General features: G+C 36.0%; 1 protein-coding gene across 2 annotated transcripts in view; it reads left to right on the top strand.

Moving 5' to 3' along the window:
* Window positions 1–25,277, top strand: part of RBFOX1 (RNA binding fox-1 homolog 1) — a 295,192-nt gene that overhangs the window by 265,505 nt on the left and 4,410 nt on the right. The gene's annotated exons all lie outside the window — the stretch shown is intronic.

Genomic DNA, 25,277 nt, shown 5'->3' with positions numbered 1-25,277 from the left:
TATGGGCAGACTTATTCACATTGATTGGCTATTGGTTTTGTGTTTTATGATTTGATTATTGCATCTTTGATCAGAGTAAGCAAAATGTTCCTTTCTTGCATATTATCTTTGTCAGCAATATTAATGAAAGTGTATATGGTAGTGTAATGAAACAAAACCCCAATAACAGTGAATTAGCCCTGTCTGAAAGACAGTCTTTTCCCTTGTACTGCTTGCTAACCCTGTAACACTTAATAATGGTAATTGTGTGTTTGTATATGTATGGTTGTGTATTCATATATATACACACACACTCCCCATCCATCACCCACCCACAAACACACATACAGACACACATGCACATGCACACATATGTACAGAGGTATTTTGCTCTGAGATTAATTCTCTTTTTCTTAATGCAGTGTCTAATTTAAATCTTGCTACGAACAATGGAAAGATTCCCATTGACTTTTTGGTGTTTGGATTATATCCCTCATCACTGGAAGCTGACTAATTCCCCCCCCCCTTTTTTTTTAAAGCAAATAACAAAGCATATTCTGAAACATTTTAAACATAACATTTTGTAGTATAAAGTATATATATTTTTTCCCTATCAGTTTGTATTACATGTTCTGTGGTCATAGGATTTTGTACAAAATTTGAGACAGGAGATTTTGTCATATGGAAGTTGTGTATCTTCCAGATCTGAAGTCTTACTCCCTGTAAAATCCTGATATTCCAATATTTACATTTTTAACATATCTATATGAAGTCTTTATTTTTGTCAAAGTAGTACTGTCCACAGATATATAATTTAATAGTTTTTTCCACTTCTCTTTGTGGAAGTAGTTGAGAGTAACACTTGACATTTGTAGTCCGATTATCCTAAAATAGAATACTAGAAACAGATTTGATTTAATTGAAAACATGCTCATTAAAGGATCAAAAAGCAGAGTGAAGAATAAAAATACATAAAACACAAAATGTGAACTTTTGTAGATCGTGGTGATTCATTGGATAATGTAGGCTTCAAGATCTTCTATTTTTATGAATAAAAATGAATGATACTATTATAGATTTATTCAGATTATGTTCTCTTATTGAGGATCTTACTAATGATATATACTAAAAATTAGGGTTTTGACAGCATATAAAACACCATAGCATCTTCAGTCAGAGTTTAATTTACCATTAAATAATTTCATAGAAAGATTAATATTTTAAACAGTAGTACTTCATTCATTTAATGATCACAGATTTAAGATTTAGGAGAAAGAGCTTCTATGCACAGTTCTGCTTCCTAAAGCAATTGGTTTGGGGGAGGAAAAAGAATAAGACACAGCAATATCTTCACTTCTCTACTTGCAGCTGGAACCTTCAAACCTTTCTGAAGTTTGCTATACAGGCTTAATGTAGAGAGCTGCAGAGAAGGTCAGGGGACTGAGCCTGATAAATAAGCAAGAATCATATAGCTAATAGTGAGTACCTATCCTGAGCTACCCAAATTTTGAGAATCAGAGGCCAGTTGGCATCTTGACAGGTATAAAGATCATGTTTAGTTTTTATAACAGTGATAATGTAGCATATATACAATGACTTTCTGCTTCAAACATTTAGGTTTGGTCTGGTGATGTTTGATTGGTCTAGTTTATTCAGGTTATCCTATGTGGTAGCTAAAGCTTGTTTATTCCCTACTATTGTGAATAAAAATGAAATTGTTCACTTTACTGTTACAGAGAAGTAATAGATTCAGGCATTTGCCTATTAGGCTTGCATGTCTTTATGTCTCTACCAAATCTGTGGCAAACTAGGTGATCACTGGCATCATGCTAATATTTCATAATCCGTATTCATCATCCAGATCACAGTTCTGGGAAAAACTGGAGTAGATGACTCATGATACAGCCATAACAGTACATTTTAGCGAAGGGATTAGAAAACAATTTGGATGATTATGAATAAAGAGAATATAGTAAAAAAGAAAAAAGTCAAAGATAAATCAAATATATGAAGATAAAAAATACTATGAACAGGGAGTTTCATATAGAGCAATTTTAAAGGAGTTTCCTGAAATAAAAATGTATTGCATATAGTAATTTGTAATGATTGAGGCGTGGTTCACTCTAAAATATTGTAGAAATAATGCTTTTTGGGGAGACGCAGGGAGTCGCATTCCTGTAGTAAAACATGGCAAACAGTTACATTTAATAAAAATGTGATCTGCTAGTAGGTCTAGAAAGTTATGTTGTACACTTGATGTTTTAATGTATCCTTCTAATATTTGGTAGCATTAACATGTTTTTTGATATTTTGAGGACTTGATTCACCAGTGTGTGATATCAGTGTTGATGTAATATCCGTGTAACTATTAAAACGACTTCACTGGTTCAAAACTGAGGTAATACAGTAGTGAAAAGAGTTAGGGTTCCTTGCCCAGAATGGTGGTAAACATCTAGTATGAAACCTTTACCATGTCAGAGCTGGTATTCTTCATACGCTGGTTCTACTTCTTTTTCCTACAGTTTCCAGTCGTCTTTTCTGTAACATCAAGGCATATATTAAGAATCCCCATAGACAAGGAAACACTTGACTGTTCCTGTAAAATCTGGTTTGGCATCCATGCTGGAAATCATGAAGAAAAATTGGAGAGAGAAGGCAGGGGAAAACTAAAGCCTAGGCTTTCTTATCTGGCATCCCAAAATGCTCCAATTTTCAAAGATGCTGAGTACCTTTGCTACCAGCTCCTTCTTGAGTATAGTGGGAGCTGTTAAGTGCTTATTTTCAAAAAAAATCAGTGCATCTATTTTGACATTTACCTATCAACTTCAATATCCTTGCTTTCTTTTTGTTTAATACATCTAGCCTACATCAGGTTATAAAATGAGTTATAACTTGGGAGTTCCTTACTTTAAAATAAAAGTTCATAATAAATAAATGTGATTATAAATATATTTCTTGGATGCATTTTCTTCCATTTTAAAAAGAGGAAAAAGGATTTTTTAACATTCTAAAATAATTATCTTTTTAATATTTAATACTGGCTTCTTCACTATCAGAGGATGTTGAAAGAATGTGTAATTTTAAAATGTTTAAGTGTGTTGTATTCAGCAAACTGGATAAATATGGCGTTAGGGAGTTATTAAAACATTGATTCCTAATCCAGCAGACCAAAACTGTTACAGTCTGTTGGGTCAGTGCTTGTGCCTCTGACATGATAGACCGTAACAGTTCCTTTGGACATGTCAGTGTCTAATTATACAGTTTTTAGTTTTCAGATCATTGACTCGATAGACCACAAAGAGGCAGATTAGAACAGCTATAAGTATTGTCAACCTAAGTGCTTTCACTGTGACTGCTTTAAAAGTAAGAAGGAATTAAAAGCATTGTGAAAGAGGCAAAGAGAAGACGAGTGAAATGTTACTAGTAACGTATGGAATGAGTTGGATATAGTCCGTATGGATTTGCCACTACAAATTGTCACTACAGATGAAAAGTGTTTCAGGGAGGTGAGGAAGTATTAAAAGAACTCACTTAAAATAACTATGTAGGCAAAATTAATAAAGAAAGAGGAAATTAACAATCTTGCATTTTTTTACTGCAGCACCTCCCTTCTCAAAGAATTGCAAAGCAGTTGATTAGGTATTTAAATAGAAATTGTCTTCGCATACCTTTGAGTTTGTCAGTTGTATATATTCCTAATACTCTAGGGACACAGCTGTGGCAAATCAATAGTCAGTAAGAATACTGCACAGCAGGAATGGGAAAAGCAAGTTTACCCGTGTATTCTAAAGAATAACCTTTTGTGAAAATGCCCTTGGATCTTTCACATACATGCAGAAAAAAAGGTGGTCTTCATTTCAAATTTCGAATGAAAAGTATATCAACATCTAAACTCCGTTTGGCTGTTTGAATGAATCCTTAAATCAATCCTGCGAAGGTTTTCATACAAAGAGTGAAAAATATGCCTAAAATACAGTAATAACCAGAATTTCCAAACGCAATTGCTAGAACTTCAAAAATAACCTGAAAGTAGCAGTCCCAAATCATACTGACATCGCTTTATGCTGCTGACACTCAGCACCTCTGAAAATTACTCATTTAGTTCTTCAAATGAGGATTTAGATTAAGTATGTAGAATTTGTTAATCATAGTAAAATGCCAATAATCTTAGAGCAGTTACACGACTGACATCAAGATGAATTCCGCTATTGATTTAGGAGTTGTTCAAAATGCCATCTATTAGTCTAGGTTTCACTTAAAAATCTTGAAGATCCATTTTAAAATCTTCTGTGTTCCTCTTGCAAATAAATATACATATTCATACCATGTATATCATATTAAGTAGTCCTTTTATAGTGTAAGGACTATCTGCCATTTATATTCTTTTGCATGTGATCCTGCATATGTAGAGAAATTCCACTGATACAGCAGGTAAAATCAATTAAAACTGCATATTTGTAGGGCTTTGATTAAAAAAAAAAAAGTAAAAATAAAAAAACAGAAAACAAAATGCACGTAGATTTAAAATATAGGTGAAAGGGCTATAGAAATCCACAGGTTGTGATTTAGGACATTGTCCACATTCTGGAAATATTCTAGAAGTAAATGTATTTTTGGGCAACAACTATACTGGGTTCTAAAATGCAGAGCCAATTTGCCAGATATAAATTTATTGAACAGTCTTCGGCCCTGGCAGAGGGGTAAGGGGAGGAGAGAGAAGGAGAGTTTATGTCCAAGGTGTTGACATGACGGAGTTGTAGCCACAGTGTATACGGCATGGGCTCCTTATCCTTTCCCCAGCACACTTCACAGCATTAATATTAGGCTATGCTACAAGGGTCTTTCTTCGTAGCATTTGGGCAGTTTTTTTAGTTACGTAGTTCAATAGAAGGGCTAAAAACAGGTTTTTCTCCATCTGCTGTGTGAATCTGACTTAAAAATGCAAATTATGAGAAAGCATCTTCTACTGGCCATTTTTCTCTAAGGTTTTTTTTTTTTTTGTCTAAGTAACTGGAGTAATAAAGGCATATTCCACAGGGCTTGGGAATACGCATCTCAGCTAGTGTCCAGAAGAGTTGGGTATTTTTTTCTTCTTGTATTTTTTCTTGATGTGTGTTTTTCACAAGTGCAAAACTGCTTTCTTGTATGCAAGTGAATTACTCCTGTTCGTGAAGTTGTGTGACTAGAGGTAGGAAAAACCTTAATGAGAAATACTTCTTGCCTTTTCTGTCTCCTGCTGTCTTTGGCAGTCTGTCATCGGTAAATCACACTGAAAACATCAACATGTTGAGCGCTAAGAGGACACAGATAACAGCAATGGAGAGGTGCTAATTTAATTGCCTAACCTGGCGATCAAATTAAGGGCTCGGTTAAGTGGCCTGACGCAGCACCTGGTGCCATCTGAGCCCCTCTAGGGGATTAGAGACACTCGCAGAGGCAGACGGGACCCCGGCCGAGGGGCGTCCTCCGCGGTGGCAGCCGCGGCCGAGCCCTGGGCTGGCTGCCCTTGTTCGGGCCCGCGAGGTGAGCGCTAGTGTTTGCTGTGAGGCAGCGTTTACAGAAGCAGCTACATTAATTTCCTTTGATGCAGGGTTTTACTCCATTCACCTTTGAGGCCTGCCTCAAAATGTCAGAAATTTCTGTTAAATGTCATTTAACAGAGTGGTAAGGAATGACGGAGGTGGGAGATGCGTTATTTTTTCACCCTGAAAGCAGAATATCTAGGTGAAAGCAAAATATCTCTATCTTCCTCTCTGTCTTGGTGTCAGTAGTAGTATTAGCTTGGACAAGCAGTTCCGTGGATGAAAATTGCCAGGCATGAGAGAGAGCAGTCTAAGACTAAAGGATTATTTTCCTAATGTACATCGGTCAACCAACTTACTGGTAGTGCTGTTGAAGCTTGATATCACTGAGTGAATAAACCATTCATTATTTTCTGTTTATAATTTCATTTTTACTTCATTTAATATAATTTATGAGTATGACTGTATAGCTGTTTAGTTGTCTTTTAGCTGTTGTGATTCAGATGCTATGAGTATGATAATGTACTTGGATGTTACAGTAATGGGAATATAAAGCATTGTAATAGCAAAATCAGCCTTCTTACTATAGTTATTATACTAATAGCAACAAGTTTAAATTCTTTAATAGCCTTGTTATTGAGATTTGGTACATTGGAAGGAAGGGGTTGGAGAAGTCTTCATAAAATGATTTTAGAGAGAAACTCTGAAATTTTGTCCATGCTTGAATATTAAGGAAACTATTGGCCCAGCCAGCCATCAACTATGTTATAATTCACAATTAAAAAAAAAAAAAACTCTTGGCAAAAAAGAGTCCTAGCAAAAACAATAAAGCCTGAAAGTTTAGAGCATGGGAAAAAAAATATTTTTAATAATATAATGGAGAAATGTGTAGATGTATCTCATATTACACTTACAGGCAAAATCATTGCTTCCTTATATTTTTAGCACCAGATTCCTGGATAATACAATTTGGAATAGCTCCAGTGAAGTCAGTGCTTTCATTTAAGATGCATCAATTTTACCAGCTGAGGTTTTGATCCATGAAATCTAAATACTGACTGTGCCTGTAAATCACATGGTGCTCTTCACCAGAGAAAGTCAACTGATTACATATAATTTAAATCTTCCCACTGTAACGTCTGTACAGTACTGTGCTTGCTTTGGTCTTAATTTTCTCTGTTCTGTGGCTCTGCGCTGTTTTCAACAGTTGCTATATTTTAGGCAGGAGGATGCTGCACTTCTGTGGTAAGCAAAATGATTTAGTTTGTAAAGTTAGTAAGCGAAGTCCAAGAGTTCTGGTGTATGAAACCTGATCACTGCATAGTTTAGGGGATTATGATTTCTTTTATATTTTAATTTTCCTAGAGTTAGAGTGATTATTTTTAGGGAAGTCCTGATTCCTTAAAATCCCGCTTGACTTCTGCTATGGCTTCTATTTTATGGAAGCTCGGTTTTGCCCAAAAGATGGCTTATAAACTTCCAGGAGTGCTGGGTTAAATTGTACGTGTGCCAAAATTTTGTTCTTAATCATGTGCTGTGTAAAACATAAATAGTGTTGAAAAGTCCGACTTTTAGGGAGAAGACAGGACACAGGCAACACTTGGTAATTTGTCCCCTGTGCCCTGCAAGCACAGCTTCTTCACCCACAGCAACCCAAATATGTAGACTTCCCAACACAGACATGGCTGAGAGTGCATTGGTACAGCTGAAAAATAGTCGGGCCAATGGCTATAGGAGGGAAAATATAGTAGTAGATGAATGCATTTTTAGGAATATATAGTAGCAGAGACAGCGAAAGAAGAGCACTTTTTTTCCCAGGTTGGAGAAACTGTATTCCAGCCTTTGGGGGGAGCACGCAGAAAAGTAGTCTGTCCTGGAAATAGGTTGGATTTGTGCTTGATGATGTTGAGGTCCCTCAAATCATGACAAGGAGTGTCTGAGACCCATTCTCTGAACTTTTCTCAGCTTCCCTTGAGGCAGGGATCTTTTTTAGCATATATTACCTCTACCCATATCTTCCGCTTCCCAATCCTCAGTTTTCCTACTAACAGCCAAACAGCCAAATCATGTACGTGTCAGCCAAGAGCAGCAGTTTGGTTTGTACTGCACCACCCATTCCCTGTTGGGCGCTTCAGCTCGTTCTGAGCTCCATTCTGCTTTTCTATGCCACTGGCTTTTAAACTAAACATAGTTTAACTTAAATTTAGAAACCGTGATAAAGTTGTATATATTTATGTGTAACGGAATATCAGAGCTTCATTAGTTGAGAAAACTTTTAGTTAGCTTTCCCAGTGAAGAGAAACTCCCTACTTTCTACACGTGGAGGAGCCTGAAGTTCCAGTACTGTGTCAAAGACAGCATGAAACCAGAACGCCTCTGTCTATCTTGGAGCCATTTGACGTTCTGGTAGCTGAGCTCATTGGTGGAGCATTTATGAGTCTGGGAAACACTAAGGGAATTTTGGAAAAGTTTCAAGGAAATTCATAAATGTTCTTTAAACAGCAATTCTGATTTAAAACTCTAACTTAATTTTTCCTGGAGAAGCACATAAAGTGCATGTAAAGTACATCTCACCTAATTGGAATATCAGGTGTCACAAACTTGGAACTAACTCTCAGGGTGTGTAGATTAAAAATGATTCCAAAAGACAGTTGAGACTGCTGAAACGTGTACAGAAAAGATTTCTGTAGAAATAAAAGATGAAAATATTACACAGTAATTACAAACTGCTGACATGGTTCTACTAAATATCACATATACAGCCTTACCTAAATTTAAATTCAGTAATCATACATAGCTTCTATATTAGGTCAGTGTGCTTTAAAATGAACATGTAAAAGTTTTTTTCTGTATAACTTCAGCACACTTACAGGTGACTTGTCAGAAGCAAGATCATAGGAGACAGCTATTCTTGAAAATGGGAGGATGTACCATTTTGGCAAGGGAGAGTACTGGCAAAATATATTTATGAAATGTCCTAGGCCTCTTAATTAACTTGTGGTACTATAACCATGCTGAAGAAGTTAGTCTATGGTAAGAAAACAATTTTTTGGACATCCCAGAGGCCTAATTTCTGTGTGTACATAACATCTGATTAAGTCATTTGTCATCAGTAGTATTTTTCACTAAGTAATGTCCATCATGAAAAACCTTAGTCAACCTTCATTTGAATTCCTATTCTTCACTTGCTTAAACTGTTTTGGTTTAATATGTTATTATCTAAGTGTTGTAAATCAGTGAGCTGGCTAAATTTAGAACAGGCTACTTTTAGAGAGCTGATAAAGTGAACCTGCAAATATTTTTTTTGTCCTCTTTGACGTTCAGTGCTGCAGAGTATGCTTTTGGGTCTAGTCACTGCACTTTTCCTGCCCATCTCCTGCTGTCACATAAACTTTCAAAGGGTATTTGGATTTACAGTGCTAGCACCCTGCTCCATCTAAATATAAATTATTAGAAGAATAATGACTGACAACCACTGCTGAGGGTGTAAGCCCTAATGTAGCTAATCAAGGATCTTGTGATATAAGGTCTTCTATAATAAAGTGCAGTACAGAAAAATTTATGTGGAACCCTGGCTTTTTTCCAAGCTACCCTGTGAAAAGGATGCTAAGACGTAAATGTTGGCAGGATTCCCTGGTCAAAGACTCTTCTAGAGCTGTTCCCCATTCTGCCGCACATGGAATTGGTCTAGGACACAGGTAGCAAGGAGGAAAGAGTGAAGGTATTCACATGTGAGGTTTCTTCACAGAAGTGGTTCTGTATCTTAAAAAGCCATAGTGAAGATAAGGCTTGGACTCTAGTGATTAAAAAAAAATTTTGTTTTAATTCATTTTAATGCTATAGTATGGGCTGTTTTCACCAAACTAACAGCATCAAGGAGGGAGAGAAAGCATCTAATGTTTTGGATATGGAGAAGACCTTCTGGGCAGAAATAGCAGTTGCTAAAACTGATGTAGAGGTTTATGTCATGAGGCTCTGGGGCTTTCATGCAGCACTTGTGAAGAGTCTGGCAGGGTGTTAGGGGAAATAGGGCATAAGATATCACAGCGCTGTTGAGCCTTTTTGAAAATTGGGGTGATGCAGACCCAATAACTACCACAAAGTATAAAAGAGCATCAAAATCACTTAATATTACTTTTGCTCTCCTCTCCCTCTGTTTCTGTCCCAATTTAGGAAATAATCTGTATGTTTGAATATTCCTTCTTCTTCTTCTTTTTTTTTTTTTAACTTTAAAAATATCTTTATTACCATAACGGTAAAATTCTGTGGCATCTTTCAATTTACTAGTAGAAATAGGAAGCAGATCTATGGGATTAGGAGAGAGAAGCCTATGCAGCAGTGTTTGCCCTTGGGAAATAGCTGCTGAGGTGGAACCAAGCCGTTGGGAGCCCCACAAGTCCACTGTCCTGACCCACGCGTCTGGGTTTGCCCCAGAGAGCTCAGGCTGCCAGAGGCTCCCGCTCCAGCACTTACAGGGACTGTATGTGTCCCGGGCTGTAAATATTGGGCAAGTCGAATATATCCAACTGTGCATTCAGATCAATACATTTATCATGTTACTCTTTCAGTTAGCCTTTCTGTTTATCTCCCACACAAATAGTAAGAGCTTTTAAAATTTTATTTAAATAAAATTCTCTGGATTTTAATTACATGTTCTTTTTCACCTGAAATCTCAAACAATGAGCAGTAAAGATTTAATCCTATGTTTTAATTGATAATACACAAATTTAATTGATTGAAACAATTCTTTGTCTCTTTTTGCATAGTAAAGTTGGGGTTCACTTACATTTCTGGTACCCTATTAAACCACTAAAAAGTTCGTTTAATGCAATGTAAAAGTGATGATGAACATGAAAACAACCTAAAATGCATTGTGAAGTTCCAGCTTACCTTACCTGTGAGATTTTTAAACCCAGCACACTCAATGCACTTAGCTATTAAAATTGATCTTTAAAGCTAGTATGCTCAATGCACTTAGCTGTTAAAATTGATCTTTAAAGGGAACAATCCTACATTTGCAAAGGACTGAGTTAGATTAGCTGGCCTTTTCCGGGTCTCCTTTTCATGTACTTTAAGAATAATAGTATGTATATATATGCACTACGGTGCCAGCTGAACTCAGTAGGACGCCTTCCGTAAATTATGGGATTGGCCACACTAAGGAATGCTTTCTTTGGACAGCAGGTGAGATGTATAGCAACACCTCTGATTATCAGTTCTCCCTCTGGGGCTGTGTAAGTAATAGTATGGAATTCAAGTAAATAAAAATCAGTCACTATAAAACATTAAAGCCATCAAACTACCAAACAAGTGCTTGGAATCGTTATCAAGAGTACCTAATTAGTCATAATAAATTGAACTGGCTCATTGAGCTCCAGCATCTAGACTTACTGTCCATTAAAGAATTAATATATTATCATTTTAATTCGCAGAATTGCTATCCTGAACAATAAGTACCTTTTCCCTTACTTTTCAGATTGATTTATGGAGTTGTGAAATAAATTTTGCAAAACCAAAAAATAAGGAAAATAGTATCTTCCTATGTAAATCAAAGCTATATATCAAGGAATGTTTATGGTAGGTTTTTTCAGTAGGTATCACTTTGGGTTAAGTTTTTTGACATTAATTTTCTACCATTAATTAGTAGAGAGGGGTGGTTTAAAAAAAAAAAAGTGAGATTTTAGAGCAGTTTCAGTAACGTGTGGTGGGAAATGTTCCAAAAAAAGACAAATACAAGTTAGTGTTCTGAGGTCTTCCTGTAAGTAGGCCTTCCTATTATCACAAAAATTGGTAGTAAGAGAGGTGGTGTGAGTAAATGTAGTGACTAACTGTACTACCTATGAAATATAGAATAGCTTTGTATTTATAGTGCTAAACTCCTACCCCTTCAGTTTGTTTTAATTTATAACCCTTCAGTTTTTTAAATTCATCTTAGCATTGTGTGCAAGATAAATATCATTAGTTTGTTAAATTGCTGCAGTTGACAAAATAAAGAACAAAATTACCAATCTGTACATCCAATTGAGAATAGGAGAATTAGATGAAAACAAAAATACATTTTGGTCACTAAGTCCACTCATAGTAAAATGCAGGTGTTAAAATTTCTGAGATAGGGCAGAGGCAATAATAAGCTAATTCTGCTTTTGATTTTAACCAAATCCTGTCCCTGTTCTATGGATCACAGATTCCTTTATAATTTTTTTCCTTCCCTCCACCCCCAGAATGTGAACTTTTAAATAACAAGGTTCACAGATTTTTAACAAGAATTTAAAATATCTTTAGTGTATTGCAGGTAAAGTAATAGAAATAGAAATGTTTGCTCCTGAACTAAATAGTTTTCAGTAGGAGCTTCAGAGTACTTTGTGCTTGACAGGGCTTTGATCACCCTGCAGAACTGACTTCTCCAGGTAGGCCTTAGTGCAAACTAGACCTAACTCCTTTTCTGTAGACTCTTGCATTAAAGCTGTGCACAACCTAAAGATGCTGTTTTTCACCTTGCTCAGCAGTGCAGGCTGGAGGAGCTGCCTGCAATTTGGAGTAAAACAGCACCTAAGTGTTAAAGCTTCAGGCAGGCTCTTCATTAATCCTGCACAACACAGACATCATCCAAGAAGCCGATGTATGTGCATATAAAGGAAGAATTCGATGTTAATTCTCAAACATGGTTTTCACTAACCCAAATCCTGTTTGTTTTGTCTTCAGAAATTACAAATCAGGGTTTGTGCCATAATGGAGCTTTCTGCATTTTGAAATACTAGTATATTTAGCATTTCTCTTTTTATATTACCTGTGGAAAAAAGAATTTTGCAAGAGAAGGTTTATATCAAATTACTGATTTCTCTAGCTTATTATCCTAAGATTCTGCAAAAAACTTTTGCGTGTATTTGGATGACAGTATATGATAATATACTGTGTCATAATTTTTTATAAATAGCAGAAAATTAATTTGCTGTTTGAAAACATATTAGAAATATAAAAAGTATTTTACTTTCAATATCCTCCTTTAAGTTGTACTAAGTAAATTGCAATTTTTTTCAAAAATACAGGTTTTTTATATACTTTGCATTAGTACCCTTTAGTATCTATATCAATATAAATACCATTTGATTTTTTTATTAGTCTTTATAGATATATTTTAGCATGACATATCTGTAACACTAAACATGAAGCTTCCAATGCAAGAGTTTGTACATAGTCCATATCCAAATGTCACCATTATTTCATTTAAAAGATCCCAGCATGTCTACCTCATGATCCTTATAAACTCTGTAGTACTGAAGTACGTCAACACTTTTTCTTGCTACATTCATTAAAAATAAGCACCCTTACCCTACCCCATCTGTAAACATCAAGTCAATTGGCAGCTAGCACATTTCCCAGTCAGCAAGCAGTATTGTGAATTTTATCTTCTCTTGCAGAAATCAATTCGTCTTCGTTGCAGCAGATGAAATTTCTTGTAACACCTCTGCAGGTAACAATCATTGATACTTCTTGATGCATCCATCCAGGTCTCAATATCCTTTTTCACATGCTGCATTTAATCGTAAGAGAAAGCATAGGAAAGTCCATAATATAAATCTTTGGAATAGTTTCATTAATTTATAGCTTGAGCCTTTAGATTCTGCCATATAAAAGACTTCAGGTTATTTTGCTGACTTTGGTGTTTTATTTCCAGTTTAAATATTACATGGCCTAGAAAAGTAAGGATATGTTAAACCTAATAAAAACTTACTGTGCAGTACAATCAAGACTGTAACTTTAAAAAGCCAAAGCACTAATGAACTAATGAAAAGAATAAAGGCTTAGATGTATGTAGGACATTGTAAGTGCTATAGATTTAATGATTTTTTTTCCAACTCTTTGGGGGCAAATATTGCCCACAAGGGTACTGCAGACCCTAAAGCACTCACAAAGTCTATCCTATGGATAAGATAGTGGGAAAGAGGGTCTATGTCTTCAGAGGATCACCCTCTAGTAAGTAAAAAGTCTTAGCTGTTTTGCTGCTATACTATCGTGTTGTAAACCCTGGGTACAGAAGAATGTTTTTATATGGTATTTATTAATGGTGATTTATAAGTATATTGAATATTTCAAGGGATTTTCTGTCTTTTAAACATAATAGTTTGAACAATCTTAGCCTTAATTCAGGTAAGGATGATATTTGATGCTACATAAGAAATCAGAAGCCAAAATAAATAGTAACAGTGCTGGGCCATATTCTGCCAAGAATGTTATGCAAATAACAGCTGAGTTTGTGGGAGCTGTGTATATTGAAGGATGAAAGGATATATAGTCTGACACAAAATGTTGGTATTAAGAAGCACTTATTTATGGAAAGTTTTATATTGGGTGGAATAAATGAGAGTTGAAGAGTTTGCTCTTTATGCCATAGTAAACTACATAGAAACAAGTAAAGAACGTATATTTATGAAAAAGAAGACAATAGTTAAAGCCGAAATATGCTAAAATTGTAATAGTCTGTATGCTAGCCATAGTGTTTTTGGAGGTAATCTGAAAAGTTCTTCTGTTACAAAACCTGATTTAACATAACTTTTTCAGAGCCCTAAATAAGTAACAGAATACATTTTGAGAAGACAACATATGACTCTTTCTTGATCTCACTAGACTTGGATTTTGGCATTCATTATTTCAACTGTGCCTAAAAAGAGAGTATGTCTTCCTTCCTCTTCCTGCTCTGCTCTGGATTATAGTGAGCCATGGTAGGGAGACTACTGACTTATAAATCTAGGCCTTGTTAAGTAAGTATAAAGAAACTGATTTTAGTAAAATTTTTAACTTATGAATTCTAGAGATAGACATGGGGTCTGCAATATTTTTCTTGTCCTGAAAACAGTTTCCTGTTCTGCAGAGTTAACCCTTCTAAATGATTATTTCTGTAATAAAGACATTTCTTTTCTTCAGGACAGGCAGAATTTAAGTGTCCAGGACTGTATACCTATTCCATATAGCACTACTTTGGCATTCCAGTCAAAAATATAGCACTCTCGTTTATCAGTAAATTCAGTGAACTTCACACAGAAGAAAACAGATCTCTGTGTGTGTTCATTAAAACATTTCAGTTTACGATTAGGTTACCTCTGTTGAACTGGTTCAGTAATAAAGTACCTTTGGTTAGGTTTCATACGGCTTTAAACCGTATGATAAAGATATCAATAACAGGTGACTGTAGGTGCCTTTTTTGTTACATGATCTAAAGGAGCAAGCTAATGAAAGCCTGCATCTTATGTTCCTTTTATATCCAAATTTTTAGTCGTAGAATTAAAAGGACTTTTGGCTGTATAAAAAAATTCACACTCTGGCCTATATTCCCATGTGCTACAAGTTGCCAAAGTTATGTTTAGTCTATCAAATCAGTAAGTTGACTTTTCAACTAATTTGTTAACTGATATTTTGTGTTTTAATTCAAGCTGTGTATCTGTGTGTGAATCTATGTTTATCTATACACACACTTAAACTCCTTCCTGTGGTGTTTCAGATGCATGCAAAACACCTACAATACAATTTTATATGCTAGTAATGCTCCTAAACTCCATTACGCTGATTCAAGTGTGTTTGTAAGACTGGTATAAGATGCAGTTACTGATAATATATGATATTCTCTATGTTTGAAATGTGAGTGTATCGTTTTCTTGTAAAGAATGTGTGTGATTCTGTGGTTTCAAATACTAATATAACAAATCAACTTTTGGTTTAGCATCAAATGGAAATAGGAGGGTTTGGGTGGTTCTGCTGGTAATATTCACTCGTTTCTTCCTAATGCACTGCCATTCCTGCCAGAAGATACTTAACCCTCAGCTGCATGACATTTTGGGGGGGATTTGGGAATTAGATTATCCTGAAGAAATGAATATGTGTTAATGAATGGATTGCGAGTGCATATACGCATTTGTATTTATGTATGTGCATCCATTCTTGTGTGCACATTATATAAAGAAAGCATATGCCAGTATCTGACAGAGGGATCCTTCCATGGAAATTTGAAAATGTTTTGCTCTTGACTGAATTCAGTGCATTCTGAGGCTAAAAATAATTACTCTTCAGAAAAAAAGTTATGTGCTTCTGGGCTAGATCTGTTCTGGCAGGCATGATTAAACAGTATATAAAGAGAGCTGAACTAGAACAGAGGTAGGGAAATTATCTGAAACCTCGTTTCAGTTTGATGCTGGAATTTTAACAAGGATCTCTGAAGAATTTCCTCTAGCACATCTCTGACGATGGTTTTATTAGGAGGGAATTCATCCTGAGGTTTCTGGCTGGTGGGGGCGATTGGCATCTTGCCACATCAGGCTCCTTGTAAGTTGAAATGAGATCCAGAATTTCCAGTTTATTTATTACATATAAATACAGGACAGTATTTATTTTGTATCTTTAGCATTTTTAATGCATTTTTCAAATCAGAGCGTAATATATATTTTCTTTTAGGTCTTGTAAGATCAAAATGTATAGCTCTTAAAGAAAGGATTATTTTCTGGTATCTTTTCCAAGTGCATTAGGATGTACCTACATATTACATTTTATGATTTTTGTGTTATAAATGGGACAGGATCATTATTCCAGATTTATACTACTCTTATTTTCTTTCTCCAGTTTTTAACTGTTATCCAACTGCCATCTAGGAACAGAAAAATCCGGTGGGGTTTCATGCCTGGTATTATTTCTTTCCCCTCCCCTCCCAGCATATAGGTTTATGATTTAGGGATAAAAGAGAGACAGGCAAGTGTACAATATAAACTTGAATTTGGAATGAAGTGTGGTGGAAGTAGATATAACATCTATCCAATTGTGACTGCATTTATTTACATTTTTGAGCAGAATCATCCCCAGGAGGCGGGATTGTGTGTGTGTGAAAGAAATTAGAGAGCTTTAGAAGTTGACAGTCCTAGATTAAGTTACTGACCACCATTTGGTGAAAGATATGGTTTCCAAAACGGATTAAACATTCTGAAAGGTTTAATCTTCAACTCTAGGAAAAACATATCATAAAAACAGGCAAACTAAGGAAGCAAATATTGGAGCTTGTAGTATCAAAATGGTTTGAACAGAATATTTGCAATTTTTGATCAGGGCAATTGCACAAATCATTGCAATTTCCCTGTGTGCCATCGTTAACCTATCAACTCTAACACTACCGCAAATTTAATTCATGAAACAATAGTAAGATACGGAGATACTTATTTAAAAGCAAATTAATATTGGACAAAGTGCCTAGGGTGGTAAGATGCCTGATGTGGTCTACCTCTACAGTGGTACATAAGTAATTGTATCTAGTCAAATTTTGCCATACATGCTTGCATACATCTCATTGACTTATTCAGGTGTCTGGTATGAGACCCTGATCAGATTACACTCTTTGAAAGGAATTTCCAAGAAGTACATATAATCCAAACTGCTTTAGAAAAATGCTGTTTCAGAGCTATTTCCATCAGCCTTTTTGAATTACAGTGTAAAGACATATGTTCAGTTGTGAGAGGTTCTTTCATTTTAGTACTGCTGCCTGTGGGTTTGACTTTATTTCATGGAGCTATTTGGCTGGGAAAATAACCATTTTCTACAAGATGCTTTTATTATTGCATTATGCTCTTTCACTAATCAGATAAAATCAAAGATGAAGATGAAGGAGCATCTGTAAGGTCTTTGTGCTAATATTTATTTAAGCCTGTACTGCTTTTTCCTGTGAAAAATAGCAGATACTGAAGTTTTTGCACTGGAAAGACTAGGAAATGTTGTACTAATGCACATTATTAAACGTCTTCAATAAATTCAAGTGTCCTTTGTGTTGGCAGTTTACACTTCCTTTTACTGCAGCTGTAAATAGTTGTGCATAGCTTGTATGGAACTGTATTTGTTACTGCTTTAACTGCTCTTAGTAGTTGCATGGTAAGATGTTCAACCACTGGATCAGCTGATAAAAATCAGTAAACACTTTGATCATCCTCTGTTCTTCTTTTGTGAAGTTTGATTAATTCTTTCTCACCCAGTGAAAACACTGGCAGCCCTTTTTGGCGTCTCTGTCATTATCTCTTTGACAGCTTGCCTTCCTTGTGCTTACAGTTCTAGGTCAGTTCGCATGGCTAGTCAAATGTGACAACATGACAAGATTAAGTAAAGCTGAGGTGCTGTGATTTGTAAATGGAGGATTTGCAATGTGAAGCTACTTTGATAACAGAAATAGTGAATAATCTGTGTTTGCCCTCAACAAGTGCGTACAAGCACGTGTGCATCTTCTGTACTCTGTTTTTTTTAATGAAGCAACTGGACATTTTTCTCTGATAGAATGAAAATAGTACACCTGAAAGGTAGTCTGTGGGGGGGGGGGTGTATGATTGTGTACAAGCACATGAATTATTAAAAAACAAATTTTAATATCTTGAGATTATCCTATTACATTTAAAACATTAAACAAAAAGGGATATTATTGTGTACTACAGACCTTTACATACAAGCACAAGAGACTAAATGTAATATGCAAAGTACACAGTATATTTGTTATTGAACTAGATGAGAATTTATTCAAGCGTTGTTGCCCCAAAATGTAATAGTAATACTTAATAGGAAAATGCTTTACAAATTAAAGAAATATTTATTTTTCATTGAAATACAAGTATTTTTTAGATGCCACCTGATATCAAGCTGCAGTTTTCCCCAGTGGTTTATTATTATTATCATTGTTGTTGTTATTATTTTGGTATGTAGATAAAATCTAACTTTCTGGTGTAGAAATTGAACACAAAAATGTTGCTAGCAAGCAATTATATTAGCTTTTTAACCAGACATCAAGTGAAATCCCCGCATTTGTGGGAAGGCTGCCTTTGACCATGAGCAAACCCAAGCAGCCGAGAGTGAACGCTGGAGAGAGAGTTTCCGAGCCGGGTCTGTCCCTGGCACTGCTCCCCAGCGCTGAGTCAGCACCAGCTCGGGAGGGCAATCGCCTGTGCTGCAGTTTGTAGCGCTTTTATATTTCTGCAAATCAGCCAATACCTGTCATATTTAATTAAATATGTTTAACAAGGTGGCAGCTCAACTTTGGATGGCTGTAAACATGTGACAAAGTTAAAAAGGAGCCACAGGCTGGAATACAGGAGTAAAAATCAAGCCCAGGTCTGAATGCCAATGACTGAAATTCCTGCAAAATACGCCCATCCGTTAGCAAGTAAAGCTCTGTCGGCCAAATGCAGATGTGACGTAAAGAAGTAAATAGTCCAGAATTTGGAATTCTTCTCTGGGTACAGAAAATTCTGAATAGGCTTATTATGATTGCTTAAGTTCCAGCCTGAAGGTAAAAGTATAGACTGCTTTTTATTATTTCCTCAATGACATATTTGTGACGATCCCTTCATGGAAATCTTTTATTACTGCCCTATTCATATGATAGACTATGGTCAAGTTTCTTGGGCTCTGTGAAAACCTAGAAATATTAATGCTATGCTAACAGGAAATCCCTCCTGACCTTCAAAATATATAGGAGTTCAGCACTGCCGTATACCTTGAAATTTCACTATTTGATTGCACTATATCTGTCTATACTATATCTTCCCAAGTCATTTTCTCCTCCCCGTCACAAATCTGTAAACCATTATCAGTAGTAAAAGAGGAAAATGATATGCAAAGGAATATTTTATGCTCTTCCCTTGTAGAATGATCTTAGTGTTTGATATTGTGCCTTTAAAACTTTGCATTTTAACGTTCTTAACCTTTACAATCAAGGAAAATGACTGGGAAGTATTTTTATGAGCTGCTCTCAGTCTTTTTACTCACTCTTAAGTAAAGACTTATGGTAGGCTCCATTCCGGATTCCCTTCCGAGATATTTAGAGACTTGTTGCTAACTTAGCTGACTGAAATGCCTGAAATATTAATATCCCAGATTAATTGAAAAGGTTTAATTGCACATGCCTTGTTGTGAGGTTGGGCACCATCCGCAGATACCACCCTTCTGTAGTCAAGATACTGAAGCGGAAGGACGGCCACCGCTGTAGAGTGTTGACGGGCTGGCAGCGAGGTTGGGATGCTGCCCAGCCATGCGGTGGGCGACAGTGGGCCTCCGAAGGTTGCTGCTGGTCCTTGGTATCATCACGGTCATGTGCCCAAGAGCAAGTCCTAGATGGCCAGTTACTGCAGTCATTTGTCTGGATAAGGCCAGATTGCCAGTGCTTTCCTAGCGTTCCTTCCCATTCTTCACTAAAATCTTCACCTTTTCTTAAAAAAATAAAAATAAAAGGATTTATTGCAATTCTGCATGAAGATCAGACATAAAAGATTTGGATTGCCTTTTCCATGTCACCTGTGAACAGCAAGAGGCGCATCCTGCTAGAGCGCCCATTTCCTGGGTGAACAGTTAGGATCTGAATACCAAACTGCTCTTCATTACGTTCCATTTTCTGTCACCTAGCCAAGTCTGACTCATTCGGTTGCTTCTTCGTGAAGTTTGGTAGTAATAATAGTCAATAAAATAATTTCAGTAATTGAAAATTATTCTAGTTGAGGACTCGACACGTACAGGTTTGAAGAAGCGGTAATTTTAAAATTTAATTGTTCAGTTATAATCAAAAATAGTAAGGAACGGATTATATTGGGGAAAAGTTAGAAATAAGAGCTTCCTAGTGATATATACAGTTTGCTTCTAATGTGGCAAATAGCAGGCGATTAGAACATAGAATTATGTTGTTATATTATTTTCCATTTTAATTTTACTTGACCACTAGCTGGGGTACTACCAAATTTTTAACTTTTTTTAATATATTTCTTAAAAACAGATTCCTCATTTTCTATAATTCTTCCAGCAATACCTAGACTTTAAAAATGGGGGGAAATGATAATGATCAGAAAGATACAAGCATTAGATTACTAAATAAATTCATGTTTAAAATTCTCATTTTATACTTCTCAAATCACTTGAGGAAAATTTCTTTCATATTCTGTACTATGAATTTTCCCTTATTTTTGTTATTGTTAAACCTTATAGTACATATGTTATTAAGCAGTTTCCAAATGTCTCCAGTGAGTATTAGAGCTCCACTGACTGTCCTAGATGTATATGGAAATATAGCCACATTACCAAAGAATTTAAATCCTATTTTTAGAAATTTCAGCAATAGCTACCACAGGTGATTTAGAGAGAGAGAGAGAGAGAGAGAGAGAGAGATTCAGTTTAAAAGGCCTTACTAAAACAAGTATCTTGCAACCAATTACCATTTTTAATTCTCTTTTCTGTTTCCACAGTGGACAACAAATTATCCTTTTGCCTAGTGTTTAAGCACTTCCAAACCCTGTACTGAAAAAAATCATTGAATAAATTGAAACTTAGCCTGAGTAAAGATGAGCGTATCAACATTTCAGCATTGAGCTATTGGTGAATAGTTTGCAGCTACATTTAGAGACGTTAGCATTGCTACGCTGAATTTTTCCTAAACATTTCCCAATGTGCTGGTCCGGCTATTTAGCAGTAAGTGAGTGCAAGTATGGTAACAAAACACTAGTGAACATTTTGTATATCTGTATATGTATATCTGTATATTTGTATATCTTTATACCTGTTCCAGACAAAGTGAAAAAAATGCTAGAACTTACCTTGTTCTCATTACTGGGGCATCACACATTGCTCATCAGATGTGTTTTTGAGACAAGAATTTGTGAGTTCACATATAGGCATTGAAAAATTGATTTAATATTCTGTAAAATACACAAATAGTCACATTGACCATTAATTTATTCAAAATACTTTGCCATTTGTATGTCCTAAATTTGAGTAAATTGTTTATCTAGGGTGATCATTTCCAGTGTAAATGGTCACAAAATGCTTAAATGCTACCAATTTTAATGAGAAATTAGCGTGCTGGCATAATACTAAGTGACTGCACTAGCTTACTGATTTTCAGTGTGGCAATCTAGTTTAAATCCTTCCTGCTATTTTCAGAATGGAAAGCAGAATCTATTCTGCTAACCTTGTGAGCTTCTAAATTTTGTGTCATGCAAGGGCGTGTTTAAAAATTAGCATTTAAAAAGAAACCTACTTGCTTTAAGTTTAAGCTGACACTGTTCCTTTCCTCTGTGGAAATGAAATTTATTAATCATAATAAACCCATCATATTCTGAAGGTAGAGGTCACCCTGAGGAGAAAAAAAAGTCTATTCATCACAGGAATTTCAATGCATTTTTTCCCAGATAATATCTGAGCATGGATTCTCTCCCCTTTGGAAATACATTCTCCCGTGGTTGTACCTATGTACATTAAGTGTATCTAGCAGGTTGCAAGAATGCAAATTTTGCAATTTAATTGTATACTCTTTCTTTTACCGTAGATTTGGAAGAAAGCTTTTTATGTTTTATATTATTTTATGTTTACATTGCACACATTTGTCCAGGTGGGATTCCAAGCCTGTAAAAGAACAAATTAAGAGTATTTCTTATTTTAACAAGAATATGAGCATTGCTAATTCTAAAAAATCAATTTATATTAATATTACAATACAAACTTCATTATTGTCTTAATAGAAATATAAAACATTCTGTTCTAAGGAGCACTGATTTGCTTAGGTGATAGTTTTCATGTTAGGATTACTTCACCGCTCTTTCATTTCAAGGGAGAAACATCAGTTTATACAGTAGGATGAAAAAACTTGATATAAACCACTGGCAGTAAGTTCTCTCTGCTTTGGCAAAGGAGTAATAAAAAATGTACTTGGAAGTAAATACTGTGTTGCAACAGTCATCTTTTCCCTGTTTTGAAATTGCTTAATGTGTTGTATTTATGCATATTTTCCTCTTAGCTCTCCAGATTTCTGTAAAATATAACACTGTTAGTGACATGTTTTGTTACATCGGTGTTACAGCCATGCTTGTCACTTCAGTAGTTCAGTTAAATATCCCACTAATTTAATAAAGCCTGGGCACTACATATCTGGGCTTGTTCCTTCCTACTTACAAGTGGCCCGTGCATTTATGGCCACTTACTCCCTCGCCACAGTTGACCCACCACGTTGCTGATTTTGTGGGGTGCTGTTATCTGGCCAGTGATGCCGCAGGAATGGGATGTGGTGTGGCGTCAAAACGCAGCCCTGCGACAGGAGACGGATCAGTGCGACCAAACTGGCGCGGAAGCTCCCCGCGGAAGCCCCAGTGCAGCTAGCGGTCTGCGCTGGACCAAAACTAAGGTCATTCTCACAGATTTAAACTTGCAGTCCTTGCTCAGTATTGCAGTGCTGCTGGTTAATCCAAAAATCAGCACATTTGAAAATAAACCGATTCCTGTTTCTTTCAAAATAATAGATGTGACATTAAAGAATGTATAATAATAGTACATATAAGTCACCCTCCATGTTACTAGGAATATGAAGGAATTTATAGTGTTGGAAACTAGTCTAGCTTTAAATTAATCATTTTGCCTTTTTTGGTGTTTTCTTACTGTTTGAATGAGATTTGGCTTGAGGGAACTTAAAATTATAATGATGTTTAAAATGGGTTCTCAGACCTTGAAAGTGGGCACACAGAGAAAAATAAGGTGCCTTTTTCACTTGAATGTGGATGAGCAAGGCAGACAAGATTCTATTGTGGCTACTATCAAAGCTAAGTATTTTAAACCTCCCACTATTGTAATGCTTGCATGCTAATGTGGAGGTTACTGAGATATGGTTTATGGAAGTTCTTCTAACCAGAGAGGCTCCAGTGTGGCATCACAGTCGGACTTTTCTGCCTTCTCAACTCAAAGGGTCACCAAGAGGCATTTACCAAAGATAGGTTCATCTGAGCAATTTTTCCTTCCTGTTTTTCTCAGTGGGAACTGCTTGGTTACTCTGCTGTTACCTGCCTCAAATAATTTCCAAAGACAGGTATTCATGGATATGAAGTGTTTAAATGGAACTGATATACAAATTTAATTCTTTACTCACCACTATATCTGGTGCAAAAGAGGAATTAATGTGTTTTATACAGATTCTCTATACATGTTTTCTTGAGTCTAACTTTAAGACCTTGAGATTAAGATAACTGCCCACCATTCTTCTTCCCCTGGATATTCATGTATCTGTTCTATAGCTATCAGGCCTTCTTTGCCCAGATCTAAATCTTTGGGATAAGAAATACAGCCTACATTCTTGAACTTCTGGTACTTTCATGACTTTAATAGATTAATTCCTTTTTATATATTATTCTTTAATAGAAAGTTTAATGTACTGAGGTAGCTCAACTAAAGGCATTCATCCACTGTTGTGACACTTCGTAGTGCAACATCCAGAATTTGTCGTAGACTACTTTACAGGAACATAAGCTACACTTGGCATTTGCACAAGATTTCCATTAAAAGTAATAGGAAGTCTGCCCATGGAAATTAAGACAGTATTTGGATTGGGAATCATAAAGATTTAAAGATAGTAGATGCTACAATATAGTTAATGTAGTAACATTTTTTGCATTTTAATACTAATCTAACATTTCATGGGAACATTCAATTTTAAACCCTTAAGTCTGGGATGGGGGAAAGGAGAGAAGCTGCTCATTTTATGTACTCCAGACCATGGTGGCCAGGAGGGTTCAGGCAGGCCTGTTTTTCAGAATAAGCTAGTCCAGAGACCTCCCGGTGACGTGAGCTGGGGCTGCAAGCGTTCAAGAACCGAGCCAAAACATGCTAGCATGAAAACGTGACTCTCAACATTACTCAACATTGTGAAAACAGGAGGCAAACTTGTGTTTGGAAAAATTTTGATTCGTCTTGATAACCAGTATAAAAAGTTCAGCATTAAAGCAAGCGGGATCACAGCTCAGGACTGCAGGGACAGCACTGTGTTGCTGTAGAAAATGACCTCCTCACAGTACTCTCCTACCAGCCAACTTACCCTTTGAAGATTGTACTGGTTGAAGTTTCTTCTACCTTTTTCATCAAGATGTGTGTTTATATCTTTGTGAAAAGGGAAGAGGGTATAACCTCTGCAAATCTATGACCCTGAGCTTTGCCACAGAGTAAGAGGCATTTATGTAGCATCCCTGCCTTTTCAGTGCTGTAGCCTCTTGCTTTTAGATAGCATGGTTGTCCCAGAAAGTGGTTTACTAGGATTTCTGTACACAATGAATCCCTCATACGCTTGCGAACGTTGGTTCAGTGGACTGGAAAATAAAGACTCTCTTGTCTACAGCACTTCATGCTCCTTCCTTGCAGATTTGACTGGGTGGATGGGAATGTCTAGTTCAGATAGTTTGAACCTTCTTCCCATTCCTTTGGTGAATGCTATAGGACTGACTATGCCATGGAAACATTACTTTCTCAGTTTTCCCTCAACTGATTATTTAGGATTATTTAATGAGATTCCACTTGTGGAGGAGCAAATGCATGATTTAAAATAGGACAACTGTCCAGTTTTCAAAACCAGTAAGTCCGGTTTTTTATCTGGAAACTAAGATAGTTATAAAGAAGGAGGTCAGTCTGGGATTACTGTCCACATAAAGTTAAAAGTACTGTTTTTATGGAGAGATACCAAGAGTGTTATTAAAACTTATTTTGAGTAGTACACTAGCCCTTGTACGCAAGACACCGCAATGGTTTCAAGACTGTTTTTGTTGTTACATGTGACAAATAGAAATTCTTTGTCATGGGACAATATTCGACACGTTAAATGAAACCTCTAGCTTTTTGACATGTCCATCTCACTAGTGGTAACACTGTTCAGACTCGGACTGTGAAACAAGGCTATATATCTCAAGGTGAGGAGAAGGGCTGGGCAGCCAATCAACTATGTAAAGAAGCTTTGAAGTAGTTTCAACTGTGAGG

Source organism: Apteryx rowi, unplaced genomic scaffold (assembly GCF_003343035.1).
Source record: "Apteryx rowi isolate R43461 unplaced genomic scaffold, aptRow1 scaffold_105, whole genome shotgun sequence".
Lineage (NCBI taxonomy): Eukaryota > Metazoa > Chordata > Aves > Apterygiformes > Apterygidae > Apteryx > Apteryx rowi.
The sequence above is the reverse complement of the archived record's forward strand: the minus strand, read 5'-3'. Positions and strand labels throughout refer to the sequence as shown.